The sequence below is a fragment of the Diceros bicornis genome, chromosome 15 (genome assembly GCF_020826845.1).
Source record: "Diceros bicornis minor isolate mBicDic1 chromosome 15, mDicBic1.mat.cur, whole genome shotgun sequence".
Taxonomy (NCBI): Eukaryota; Metazoa; Chordata; class Mammalia; order Perissodactyla; family Rhinocerotidae; genus Diceros; species Diceros bicornis.
The window spans coordinates 59562613-59576916 of record NC_080754.1 but is presented as its reverse complement, the minus strand read 5'-3'; the positions used below and the strand labels follow the sequence as shown (position 1 = coordinate 59576916).

The 14304-nt window shown below is 46.3% G+C and overlaps 1 protein-coding gene across 10 annotated transcripts in view; it reads right to left on the bottom strand.

The window, feature by feature from the left end:
- B3GALNT1 (beta-1,3-N-acetylgalactosaminyltransferase 1 (globoside blood group)) overlaps positions 1-14304 on the bottom strand; it is a 76613-nt gene that overhangs the window by 26331 nt on the left and 35978 nt on the right. Inside the window, exons 1-3 of one of the 10 annotated variants that reach the window (XR_009222294.1) lie at positions 5877-6095; positions 4473-4554; positions 940-4339 (exon numbers count right to left, since the gene is read on the bottom strand). The gene's annotated coding sequence lies outside the window, so the exon portion shown is untranslated. The other 9 variants (XR_009222293.1, XM_058556434.1, XM_058556428.1 and 6 more) reach the window with 9 other exon arrangements.

Sequence of the window (14304 nt, the reverse complement as noted above, 5' to 3'; positions counted from 1 at the left end):
AAAATGGGCAGAAGGGGTCATAATCCCATAGCCATACGTGTATTCCATTTTAAAAGGACCACTGGGGCCGGCCCGGTGGCTTAGGGTTAAGTGTGTGCGCTCTGCTGCTGGTGGCCCAGGTTCGGATCCCGGGCGCGCACCGACGCACCGCTTCTCCGGCCATGCTGAGGCTGCGTCCCACATACGGCAACTAGAAGGATGTGCAACTATGACATACAACTATCCACTGGGGCTTTGGGGAAGAAGAAGAAAAAAAAAGGAGAAGGATTGGCAATAGATGTTAGCTCAGAGCAGGTCTTCCTCAGCAAAAAGAGGAGGATTAGCACAGATGTTAGCTCAGGGCTGCTCTCCCTCACAAAAAAAAAAAAATAAATAAAATAAAATAAAATAAAATAAAATAAAAGGACCACTGACAAGTTAGATATAATTCAGAGGAGGTAACCCCATGGGTTAAGGGTTTGGTTTGTCATCTCCCATAAGGTCCAGATGAAGCAGGGGCTGAAGGAACTGGGAATGTTCTGTTCTGGGGAAAATAAAAGCTCAGAAGGGCCATCGTGGATGCTCTCAAATATTTTGAACACTACGTCAGTCTAACTCCAGAAGCAAATGGAAGCCCAAAGACAAAAATTGGTGAGAGGGTCCAATATAGGGGCTGGCCCGGTGGCGTAGTGGTTAGGTTCGCACGCTCTGCTTTGGCAGCCTGGGGTTTGAAGGTTCGGATCCTGGGTGCAGACGTACTCACTGCTCATCAAGCCATGCTGCGGCGGGGTCCCATATAAAGTAGAAGACGACGGGGCACAAACGTTAGCTCATGGCCAATCTCCCTCAACAACAACAAAAATTCATGAGAGGGTCCAATATAGATTTCCAGAAAGGGCTGCTCCTCACCAACAGAAATGTTCACGTGGCGGGCAGGAATGTTACAGAGATTAAGTCCTCCTTGAGTTTTAAGTTATTGTAGGTAACTTCTAAGGTCCCCTCCCACTCCAAGATTCCATGACTTTGTTACTCCTAATGTTTAAAATGTAGTATATAGAAAAGGTCTCATTTTTGCATAAATTGTTTTAATTGTTCGGTTTTTAAGAATGAATCTGAAGTGTTCACTGAGTTTAAGAAAAATCCCCACGTCAAGCAGAACTCTCCAGGCTGTTAACCAGTTGCAGGCAGACAGTAAGGATGAGTACCTAATACTCCACCACTCCAGTTCTGCCCTTGAACCCCCGATGCTGCAGCAGTGCCACTTCAGGTGTATTCTGAGATGTGGGAAGAATGCCTGGCATTCAAGCCTTATTAAAACAGACGCCTCCTGCCTCAGTGTATTGATGTAGAAGACATCTGAGTTTTTAAAAACATATTTTAAAAAGACATATTATATACTGTTTGCAAACAAAGTACTTTCTTATACGACTAACAATATACGTGAATATTTTATAGATTTCTGGGGTTGTGGTGTGTAGGGCCTTCCGGCTGAGAAAAATGAGGAGCAACCAAAAGTAGCAGGACCTGACAAGGAAAATTCTGCTGCAATTTTCTTGTGGCTTCTGCCCTATCTGCACGTATGTCCAACAAAAGACCCCCATTCCTAATAATTTGCAGTACACGTTAGGATTTTAAGCAAAGTTTTTCTTAAGGGAAAGTGGGCTTTTGGGCTTAAGTCTGTATCACTTCTATAGCAATTTACAAAGCACATTCACAACACTGTAAAATGAGTGTTAGCATCCCAGTTTTCAGAGACCTGTGCAGCCCAAGTACAGGCAGACCTGGAACCCAAACTCAGGCCCAACCCCAAACGCTGCGCTCCTTCTCTAGGGCACAGAGCCCACAGAAGAGCCCAACCTCATACCCACCCCACAGCCTCTTGAGATTCCTGGGCAGGGAGCAAAGAGTAGAGCAAAAGTGGATGCACCTCTGTGCTCAGGGCTGGGCAGCCTGAGAGCCCAGTGACAGAGCAGCCTGTGGGGAGAGGCTGCAGAATGGCCGGGTCTGAAGAAGCTAGAGAAACCGGAGCAGAGCAAAGATCTGTGTGATCTGTGTGTCAGGCAGAACAGCAGCGAGGCTGACTCAAGAGCTGGGCTTCCTGTCTGTTTTGTTACAGCTTTACCCACTGGAGGAAGACGACACAGGAACCTGCTCTGGTTAATATTTCTTGCTGTCGTTACCCTAGATTAGGAACGCTACAGATTGTCCTCATTCTCATCGGTCAAGCTACGTGACTGATTACCCTTCCCTCAGTTATTTGAGTGTGCTTCATTCATTCAACATGCGAGACCTGTGTCAGAGGCTGCAGCTGCAACAGGGAGGCAGACAGACAAGCCCTTCCCTCCAGCTGCTGACATTCCATGCCGAGCAGGAGGAAGGGTCATGAGTAAAGCCCACCTGGAGAGGCTGGAGGGAGACCTCGGCTCTAATGTCTCCAAATTAGCGGTCAGCCTCCCTGGCAGGGAGCTGAGTTGCCTTCTCAGAATGCGTGGATGCTCAAAAAAAGTGTAAATTATAGAACTTGTACCCGTTTAGAGAAAGGAACTATTGAATATTAAGAAATAAGAGTTGATTATAAGTTTTTCTCTTAGAAAGTGGGTAATTCCACCCATGGAAAGTTTGTTACCAAAATAGTAGTCAAATATAGTCCCAGATACGAGACTTGGTTGAGTCATCACTGCCACGCAGGGGGTAGATGGCCACAGGCTTGTGACATGTTCTAACAGGAGCAGTGCTTCTTTATTCTAACTTGAAAGAGCCTGTCCAAGCAGAGCTGGGGAGTTTAGCAGAATTCTACGTTCTAGCCCAGGTGTAGGCAAACTTTTTTTTTAAATAAAAGGCCAAATAGCAAATATCTTCTTTGTGGGCCATATGGTCTCTATCCCAGCTACTTAATTTTGCCTTTGTAGTGAAAATGGAGCTACAGACAATATTGAACACATAGGTGTGGCTGTGCTCCAAAGAAACTTGACAAAACAGGCTGCTGGTCTGGAAGCATTCTAGCCCCATGAAATGGCATCCCTCAGAACATCAATAAAATCTCCTAAGACCTCTCTTCTCTGTTTCCTCATGACCCCAAATGGCCATGCTACTGAAAAGGCGGTCCTAGTGTTGGTGAAAGGTTCCCAACATGAAACGGTTCCTGAAGGGGAAGCAGGGCTGATAATATTCACCTGGGCTGTGGATGCTAAAAGGGGATCACAAAAGGCCTTGGCTTCCTGGTTAACTACCTGTATTCAGGGTCACACACACACAGAATGGGAAACTCGGATAATCTACTCTAGCTCTCTGGTTTTCATTCCTAAATTTCTCAGAGCTTCAAGGGGCACAAGTTATCCCCCTAGCTCAATCTTCTATTCTGCAGCCTCTCAGGGTCCCCCCTACAGATGTTCTGTGCCTTCATCTCCCCCTCGTCAGGTATACCCACTACAAACTGCTATGCTTCTGGCCCCTACCTTCACCTTACCCTCTCCTCTAATTCACAATGTGCCAAAAGCAAATAAATATTTATAATACACAACTTTTTATTAAAACAGAACCACTGTTCATAGTCCCAAAGAGATATTTACCAAAGAGCCTGCTTTAAATGAACTGGAACTTTTGAATACATCTGTTGTACAAGGTTATTTAAAAGCATGCTGTTTAACCCTACACATCTGACCTCACTCATGAAGCTGTACAGTGTGAGTATCTACCATACAGTGAGCAGGGAGGAGCAATGACAGCTGTTAGAGCGGCAACAGAAAAGCATGTTTGGCTTGGACATTGTATATTTGTGAAAGGGATAAAGGCATTTCATCCAGAATACAGCTGGAGACTAGGCAGAGAGAGAAGGCAAATTTTGAAAGGGAAAGAAAAGAGAGGGCCGGCCCTGTGGCTTAGCGGTTAAGTGCACGCGCTCCGCTACTGGCAGCCCGGGTTCAGAACCCTGGGCGCGCACTGACGCACCGCTGCTCCGGCCATGCTGAGGCCGCCTCCCACATACAGCAACTAGAAAGATGTGCAACTATGACATACAACTATCAACTGGGGCTTTGGGGGAAAAAAAGGAGGAGGATTGGCAATAGATGTTAGCTCAGAGCTGGTCTTCCTCAGCAAAAAGAGGAGGATTAGCATGGATGTTAGCTCAGGGCTGATCTTCCTCCCCCCCCAAAAAAAAAAAAAGAAAACAGAAGTTTCCACTGGAGTATTTTCTTTGGCATAAAGAGAGTTCAGTCTTGAAGTTGAATATGATCACCAAATTAAGTTTATACAGTAAGTTTCCCTGAGGTACCACAGTATTTTAATAACTCAATTTTTAAATACATATATTTTATCCAAAATGGTTTAGTAGAGCGTAACTCTTGCACCTCCTCAAATCCTGTGTGGAAAGAAATATACAACAAAGTTTGTAGCTGTGTAAATGATCCTTAAAATCTTGTGAAGGAGACTACATACTATGGTCAATTTTAACCAATTAGGATAATTTCTAAATTAAAACAAGATAAACTTACCTGTAGAATTTCAGATCAGACTAAAGCACCAGCTGAAGTTTTCTGTATTTCATGCTTTAATTAAAAGTTTTGCTGTGAACTACTGAACAGAACAGAAAAAAAAATCTTAAGTCATAACATTTCGCATCTAAAATCAGTTTTACACCTAGCAAGCTGCTATGGGTGCAAATTATTATACATCAACATTCTTCATTTTTGTTAAAACCTTGATCCTCTCTTCTTCCTCCTTGCTCTCAAATCACCTCATGTATCTAATCTGGAATTACATTTGGCCACTGTTTTGATAACAGACTATTTTCAGGGCTGGAATTACCCTCTGGTCTAGGAAAAAAAATATCATAGACTCACCTCTTAACATTAAATAGTTCCCTTCTCTAGACCCACCCACGGTCCATGTGCGCCGTGGATCGGGCGTCAACACGTTGTGAAGGCCCCAAATCAGCACCCCGCCTCCGTCTAAGCCGCAGGGGAAGCTACAACACAAACTCGTTCCCAGGTGAAGACTACAAACTCAAATCTTTTACCAAAAGACATGGTTTGGTAACTTGTGCCTTGGTAGTAGCTCTGCCTGACAAAGCGGTCCCCCTAAACGCTGGTACTGTGTGCAAAATACCCCGAGGGCAGAAACCATCTCTGCCTGCCAAGCTCCCTCCGAGCCCAGCGGGCGCGGGAGAAGGAGCACGGAATGCAACCGTGTCTGCTGCCGGCGTCGCCGCTCACTGCTCGGAACAGGGAGGCCCCGTCGCACCTCAAAGACTTCTTTGAAAACGCCTCATCGGCTCGTTAAGATCGCGTCTTATAAATCACGTAACCCCTCGGGGTTTCCTCCTCTCTCGGCCCAGTTCGCCCATTCTCCTCCTCAGGGCCGTATTCCTCCCAAGCCCTCCCCAGAAGAACCCTCCCACAACCCGACTCCCGGTTCCTTCCCCGCGCCTGGCCACGGCGTTCGCGCCGGGCCTGTTGGGGACCCGCTAACACCCAGACCGCCCCGGTCCTCTCACCGGCCGCCGCGGTCCACGCGCCCGGGGCGGCTCCAGGAGGCCGTCGCCAGGGCGGCCCGGCGGACGGGGAGGCGGGGCTGCATCCGGCGCAGAGCGGGCCCGCAGCGCGCGCCCCCAGCTGCTCCGCGCCGCCCCGGGCCCGCTGGGCCCCTTCTCCGGCCTTCACCGGGCCCGGACAGCCTGCTCGTCACGGAGGCCCGAGCGCCAGGGCGCGGCTCCTGGCGGAGCAACCCGGGCCGCGCTCTGCGAGAGGCCGAAGGAGGGCGCGGCGCCACCCGGGTCTCGGCGACCCGGAGCAGAGCGCGTCCCGGGAGAAGCGGGCCCAGGACCACGCCCGCCACCCAGCCCCGGGGTCTCCGAACCCGCCGGGCCACCCGGCCCAGGGCCCCCGCCCCACGCTCACCTCCTGCGCGCGGCGCGCACCCGGCTCCGACGCGGGCGGGCGGGCGGCCGACGCTCGGGGCGGCCGCGCGCACACGCAGCCTCCCCTCAGCCGCACGGGTGGCCGGGCGCGCGCAGACCACGCGCCGGGCCCCGAGCCCTTCGCTCGCTCGCACGCACGCACGCACGCGCGGGTCCACACGGCTCGCCGCCAGACGCACTCGCCGTCACCCAGCCCGCCAAACCCGTACCGCATACCCTACCAAGTCGTCGTAGGTATGCATTTTACACTTGAGGCTGGCAGGGATAGGCGACCTAGTGGCAGACCTGTGGCAAGGATTTTTGTTTCAGACTCGCTCCTCTTTGCCTGCTTGCAGTGTTTCCAAGAGGCAGCCCTGGAGGGATTTACTTATTAAAAATCCGCATAGCGCTAAGAAGTCTTGGGAGGTTCTTTGCTCTCTCAGAAGAAATGCGCGTTCTCCTTCTAGAAATCGATGGAGAATGCAGGATGGGGATACGTCGGTTATAGTGGTCTGGTGTATGAACAGGAGTCCCAGGGAGTTCCGTGCTCTTGGGAAATGCTTCTCGAAAGCCTCCTTTGGTCTGGAGAATTCAAAGAGGGTCTGCCCCTCCCTGAGTCGTGACCAACTAGTGCTCCGTGGGAGGAGTGGAGACGCTTTTAGGCGAGGGAGCTGGTTGTTGCTGTGTGGATTCTGATCGTTACCTGTCTTTGGGTGGAGATGGTTGAATTAATCCAGAAATATTCCCTCTCCTCACTCGGCACCCCTGGAATAGTGCCATCTGAAAACAGTTGCCCATTCTGGCTGCTTGGCTGTGGGACTGGCTTGGCTCCAGTATCACGCGTGAAAAGTTGAAAGAACAGTTCAGTGAACAGCCACGTACCTTCCTCCAAGATTGAAGAACTGTTAACACTTTGCCATCACTCTTCTTTCTCTGTCTTCTAAATGCTTCAGCCTGCTTGTCTTAAGAATAAAGACAACGACATTCTTCTATGCAACCACGTGAGAAACGTAATCACATCTAAGATACTTAATAATTTGATAATATCACCTAATACTTAGCCCATAAGCAAATTTCTCCAATTATCAAAAAAGTCTTATATGTTGGTTTTGTAGAAAGATAGTCCAATGAAGATTCATGCATTGCATTTATTTGTTTGTTAAAATTAAATACAAAATGGAGACTGGACTTGGGAATTCCCTGAGCAGACAAAACCATTTAAGCTGCTTAAGCAGAACTAAATCTAGCTTATTTCATGAACATAAGAGAAAGTTAACAGGTTATTTTTGTAAATTTCTCTGACAATCTTAAAGAAACTTGTCATCTTCCTAAAAGAAGTATGAAATAATCACTTTTAATCGATCCCCCTTCCAGAAAACCCCATTGTAGTGAGCACTAATTGTAAAGGGTAAATAACTGCCTCATTCTGGTAACAAAATGAGGCAGGCTCCATTGCAAATAGATTAATATAGGGAAAACTAGACCTCTGTATTTGGAAGGATGCTTTAGGATGTTGATCTTACATCTTAGAAATTCTGTATTTTTATTTTAGTTATATTCCAATACCTACTTTTAAAATGTTTTGAATGTCCCGTGAATAAGTGGTGGGTATGTGTGCTTATAGCTGCCAAAACCTCCCTAGAATGCAAAACAGCCATGACGGCAGATGGGGGATAAGAAATTCTCCTCAATAAAATGAGTAGAAGAAAAGGTCCAAAACCTTTAAGAGGTTATGTCCTTCCAGGCAGTCTTCTTGTTCTTTGTTAGCACTTATTAGCTTGTGATTCAGTTATCTGTTGCTGTAGATCCCATATATTAAAAATATATTTTTAATCCCATCCCATATATTAAAAATATCCATTTAATATTTCTCACAATTCTGACGATTGGTTGGGCGGTTCCTCTGCGGTTTTGTCTGGGCTTCCTCGCACAGTTACATTCGGCTGTAGCAGGGGTCGACTACAGAAAACACTGATAACATGTTAACTGTAAGGAGCCAGATAACGCATATTTTAGGCTTTGTCTCTGTTGCATATTCCTCTGCGTTATTTACAATAGTCCCCCCTTATCCGTGGTGTCGCTTTCTATGGTTGCAGTTACCTGTGGTCAACTGCGGTCTGGAAGCAGGTGATCCGCCTCCTGACATATCGTCGCGGAAGGTCAGTAATAGCCTAAGGCTGTGTTACAATGCCCACTTCATTCCCTTCATCACGTTGATCTTTTATCATCTCACATTGTGGCAGGAAGAAGAAGGATGAGTATGGGACAATAAGATATTTTGAGAGAGAGAAACACACACAACATTCACATAACTTTTATTAGAGTATGTGTTATAATTGTTCTATTATTGGTTATTGTTGTTAATCTCTTACTGTGCCTCATTTATCAATTAAACTTTACCATAGGTGTGTATGTATAGGAAAAAACAGTATATACAGGGTTCGGTACTATTTGTGGTTCCAGGCATTCACTAGGGGACTTGGAATGTATCCCTCATGGATAAGGGGGGACTACTGTATTTATTTTATCTTTTACAAACCTTTAAAAAGCAAAAGCTATTCTTAGCTCAAGGGTCCTACATAAAAACAAGCCAAGGACCAGATTTGGTCCACAGTCTGTAATTTGCCAACTCCTGAACTGGAGAGTCAGCTGAGCTGAAGGTCCAAGGTGGCCTCACTCACATGTCTGGCAGTTGGTGATGCTGTCCACTGAGGGCCACAATTCTCCTCCTGGAGTCTCCAGGAGGAGTCTCTGGTAGGAGGAGGATGTGGCTTCTCATCCTCCACAGGCTACATTGCCAGTCTGTAGGCAGCATCCGAGAGAGTAGAGGCAGAAGCCGTCAGACTTGTTAAGGTATAGCCTGGGGAGTCAAACAAGGTCATGGAAGCCACATTCTATGGATCAGAGGAAACCACGAGGCCAACCCAGATTCAAGTGATGGGCAAACAGACTCCCTCTGGATGGCAGGAGCTGGTAGCTATTGGTAGCTATTGTGGCCATAGTTACCAGAACTAAGTGGCAGATTTCTATGGTGTGTACCACCAAGGGAGACTGAGGGCTGATGCTGACCTTGACATTAGATGGGCTCTCAGACCCTTATTCAGGTAACCTCAACTTGAGTCATAAAACTTTGAATTTATGATCTCTGATGGCAACTGTTGTTCTCTCTGCTTTGCCCATACTGCCCCAGTCTATTTCTAATTCTGTGAGCACTCGCTTCCCTCAGTACTTGTTTACAGATGTCTCTACTGGGAGATTATCAACTCCCTGAGGAAGAGACCACACCCTACCACTTGGCCTTGCTGTGATATACCTTCAATACATGTTGTTAAAAACAAGACAACAGGCCCCAAAGAGAGTCACTTTTGTGTGTGTGTGTGTGTGTGTGTGTGTGAGGAAGATCAGCCCTGAGCTAACATCCAATACCAATCCTCCTCTTTTTTTTTTTTCTCTGAAGAAGATTGGCCCTGAGCTAACATCCGTGCCCATCTTCCTTTACTTTATGTGAGACACCGCCACAGCATGGCTTGACAAGCAGTGTCGGTGTGCGCCTGGGATCTGAACTTGTGAATCCCGGGCTGCCGCAGCAGAGCACGTGCACTTAACCACTTGTGCCACCGGGCCAGCCCCCAAAGAGAGTCACTTATGCTAAGCACCATGTCACCAGACTGAGGCTTAATACTTAATTAAAGTTTCTGCTCTCCAGGAAATGGAATCTAAACCAGTCAATCAGAAATTACCTGGTCAGCACAAGAGAGGTCATCTGCCTGATAGACCCCTGCCGTCCATGAAAGGGAAGTGACCTAACTACAACTAATCCACTTTTTTGCTAGTACAACTTCCTTGTTCCACTCCCCCCGTCCATAAAAGTCTTTCATTTTGTATATCTCCTCAGAGCTCCTTTCTATCTGCTAGATGGGAGGCTCCCCAAATCATGAATCATTGAATAAAGCCAATAAGATCTTTAAAATTTACTCAGTTGAATTTTGTTTTTTAACAGTTTTTCGTGGCAGTGGTGGTATCCAAAGGAAACTTCTGATGGCTTTGGGGACAACGAGAAATACAGGCATTGATACTCACAAATCCTTTGAGTTCTCTGTTATTTCTTGCTATTTCCAAGTGCCATGAGTAAGTTCCTCTCAGTTCTGAGCTCAACTCTCTTTGCACAGAGCTTGCAATCTAATTGGCTTTTCAGTCCAGGCCAGGTCAGCTCGAGCTAGCAGATGGTTCTACCTGGAACTCAAGCCCCTAGCCCTTGGTTCAGTCTGCACTTCCCTATTTGATTGGAATCCCTAGCCCTCAATCAGTCCCCAGATTCCATGATGGGAACTGCTGGTGGTTCAGTCTGCAGTTCCCCAATTAATTGGAATTCCAGTCTGCAGTCCTCATTTGTTGGGATATACCGGTTCAGTCCTTTCCCCTGTGCCCAGTTCCATGTTGATAATTGCTGGTGGTGTGCACAAGGCCTTCTCTTGGCCAGGCTACTCTTGGTTCCTGTTAACGTGCACATGAGGTAAAGCCTCTTGCTAATGGGAACCTCGGAAGCTGAAGCTGCAAAATTGGTGGGCATGGGTCAAGCACTTAAAAGCTGTTAGGGTGCTCACCACCTCACTCTAATACACCTGTCTTAGGATAAGTTCGTCATGGAATGGGTTAGATTGACACTAGGTTACCTGCCAACCTCAAGAAAATTTCTGTGCAATGAGGTATGCCATAAAACACCACACAATCTTCAACCCAGCGGCACATCCCTCTTAGGTATGAATTTGAGAGACCAAAGGCTTAGTGAAAGAAATGGGACCCTTAAGTTCCAAAGAGTTGAGTGTGCCACCTTCTGGCACGCCTGCTTATTTTATGTCTAAGAACTGTGGTCCCAGAAGCTGTAGATACTTACAAAAATGGCAAAATATTACTGAAGACAATCAGAATTGTGATTTCATTATGGGGAATGTTCCAATTAGACAGGATTATTCATTTAAGAAGTGCACGTGAAAACAAGAGTTCCCAAGTTAACAAACAGAATGGGTTACCTATTTTAATTGGTATGCAGAAGCTTCTAGAAGGCTTCAAAATTCCAAACAGCTTCATTGAAAGATTTGTTGCAAAAGGCTAATGAAAAATTAAAGACACAAGAGGTACCTAATACAAAGGCAGTAAGACTGACATGACTCCCACTGCCTCTATCCTCCTTTACCTTAGAGTACGCATGTTCTGCTAATCCTCTATCTGAATTGCCTTTCCACTCTGAAAAGACTACTAAACAGTTACCTTTTATTTATTTTTATTTTTATTTTTTTGCTGAGGAAGATTCACCCTGAGATAACATCTGTGACAATCTTGCTCTATTTTGTACATGGGTAACCACCATAGCGTGGCTGCTGATGAATAGTATAGGTCCATGCCCAGGAACCAAACCCAGGTTGCCAAAGTGGTGTGTGCCAAACTTAACCACTAGGCCATGGTGCTGGCCCCTACAGTTAACTTTAAAAATAAGATCACCCAAGCCTGGATTGATCCTCCTCAGGTATCTTTCACTCCTTAGCGTAAGATCAAACTAAGGGCCATAGTTAAAGAATTTCCTAAATGCAGGGAGGATCCCCAAAAGTTTTATGAAGAATTTAGAGTCCTTTTTGGGGCCTACAGCCCCAGGCTGCCAGATCTTCATCAGCTTGTGTACATGCTGGTAGGACCTGGTGAAGCCCAAACGTGGATGCAGGAAGCAGAATGCTGTAACCCCAAAGGTGATATTTGAGATCCTCAGTATTCAACATGGTCCCCTTATGGACCAGAAAAAGCTCACAAAATGGCAACTGATCTAAAAGCCATTTCTAGAGTCTTCTCTGTCTGCACTGATTGGTCCATTATTCAAATGTGCGAACAAAAGAAAGATGAATCTTTGGCACACTTTGAAGCCTGTCTGGAAGTTCTGGGTTCCGTACAATAAATGATGTCACCCAACCTGCTCTAGCTGCCCTATTTGTAAATGGATTATCTCCTGAGATTAGTCGTTTGATTAAAAGGCAGAAAATAGGATGGGAAGCCACCAGTCTGACTGAACTTGTGACCAAAGCTGAGCACTTTGAGAGGACCTTGGGACAAGAATATAAACAAAAGTCTGCCAAGCTATTAGCCTTACAGTTGCAACAGTTCCAAGGCCAGAAACCTAAAATAACACATGGGCCTCCCCCATTGGACCTTCCTAGGGATCCGTCATCAAAATGCTGGCCCAGGGATCAGTGTCTCATTTGTAATCAACTGGGACACTGGAAAAAAGATTGTCCACAAAGGTTTTATGCAAATTCTTCAACATCAACTCAAATGCCCCCATATCAACCCTCAAAGGAGGGTGTCCACATGGGCCCCTCCCAGAGTTGATAGGACTCCGAAGGATTCTCTGGTAAACTGCTACCAGTAATTCCCTTAAACAGCCAAGGGAAAACTAAAATTAAAATGAATGGGATACCTTACCAAAGTCTGGCACTCTCTACTTTAAATCCCACTCTCATAGGCCAACAAATCCCTCAGAGTGAAAAAGAAATTTCTGTAGTCGGGGAATCGAATAAAATTCAAAGTTTCTGTCTTAACTAGTACAAATGACTCTGGGACCTTTCACTGAAAAACATCCCTTTTTGCTGTGCAATACAGCTCCAGTCAATCTATGAGGTAGAGATCTCCTTTCTAAATTAAAAGGGCTAATATATTTTGCCTCCAATGGAGACCTCACCTTAGAATTTCCTGACTAACCTGAAGCTGATCTTTTTATGTTCCTCACAACCTGCCCTTGACGTAGAAGACAAAGAATTCCAGCAAAAGATCTCTAATTTAATTGAGATACCCAAATATCTGTGGGCACCTCTAAAATTGACATTGGGAGAATAAAAAGTGCAGAACCTATTAAAATTCAGATAGACATAACCAAACCTCTTCCTAAATTACCTCAATAACCATTAAAGCCCGAGGCCATACAAGGCCTCACACCAATAGTAGAAGACCTACTCGCCCAGGGGCTGATCATTCCGTGTACCAGCCCCTTTAACAGCTGATCATACCTGTCCAGAAACCTAATGGGCAGGGATGGAGATTTGTCCAGGACTGGAGAGCTATTAACAATATAGTTGTTTCCTGTTTCCAAGTTGTTCCAAACCCAAACATCCTTTTGTCACAAGTTCCACTAGACTCAAATGGTTTACTCTTTTGGACCTATGTTCAGCCTTCTTCAGGATCTCTGTAGACCCTGTCGCCAAGTAGTGCCCCAAGGAACTCAAGGGTGGGTTTGGAAGCATTTAACTGTTGTTACATTAAGGAGACAACCAGTAGCCATCCTGAAGCTAACCAAGCCTCCCTATAAGAGCTGTGCCCATGACCTTACCCTATTTTTAATTCGAAGATCTCTTCAAGAGGAGATTAAGCCTCATTACCATAATCTGCAGTGTACCTGCCTCTCCCTTTTGAATATTCATTCCCTAACCAAATAAAAGTTCCTCCTTCCCTTTGTTCAGGGATGCCATGACTTTGGAAATGATTCCCCATGGTCTCCTATTTGCTGCAAATATACTTTACTTTGTGAGACAACTTTCACTGCTGTAGAGTCTTATTTAACTCACCAAGAGGTGAGCCTCTTCATGGTGCCTGCGCCGCCGGCTTGATGTCGCTGCCCTATCAGGAGACCCAGCGGCTACACTGAGCGCTTTGCTTGGAGGATCTCTCCATGGAGGTGAGTGGCACCAACTCCACAGCATGGCTATGAGTTATTTTCTTAAGTTGTCTCACAAAGCCTGTCTGTTGGGGCCTGGCTTTGGGGTTTGAGTCCCCACACAGAGGTAGCCTGGCTCAGGGGAGTGAGAATCTCCTCTGTCTGGAAGGATTGCATGACCCGGCCACTCCAGAAGGACCGATGCTCGGTTCTGGTGAAATGGGAGCAAACCCTGGTGACTAGTCAGGGGTCAAACCCCATCTGGAGATTGAATCTCGTCTAGAGTGCACTGAGTCTGTCTGTCTAGGGGTCAAATCCCCTCTGGAGATTGAATCTCATCTGGAGGTGGGGGTTTGAGGCCCCCTGAGGTCACTGAGTCTGTGTTTGTGTTGTGCATGTGATCAGAGGACGGGTCCCCTTGGATGGCGTTAAACCCTTCTAGAGTTGCTGAGCTTTTGTTTGTTGTTGTTGTTGTTTGTTTGTGTGTTTTGGTTGAGAACACATGACATTAGTGTTTTTGTCGAGGACACTCGACATTTTCCACAGTCTGGCTTTTCTAGACTCCTAGGTCTTTCTTTTTTCCTTGCCCTCCTTATCAGTGGTTTTACCCAGTGTCCACCCATTTTATTTTCCCTTTAAGGATTTAGTTACATGGCCTGGGTCTAGTTTCAGGCTATTAGGGTGCTAAATTTCCTCTGGGCACAACCTCATGGCATTTATGTCACCACTAACCATT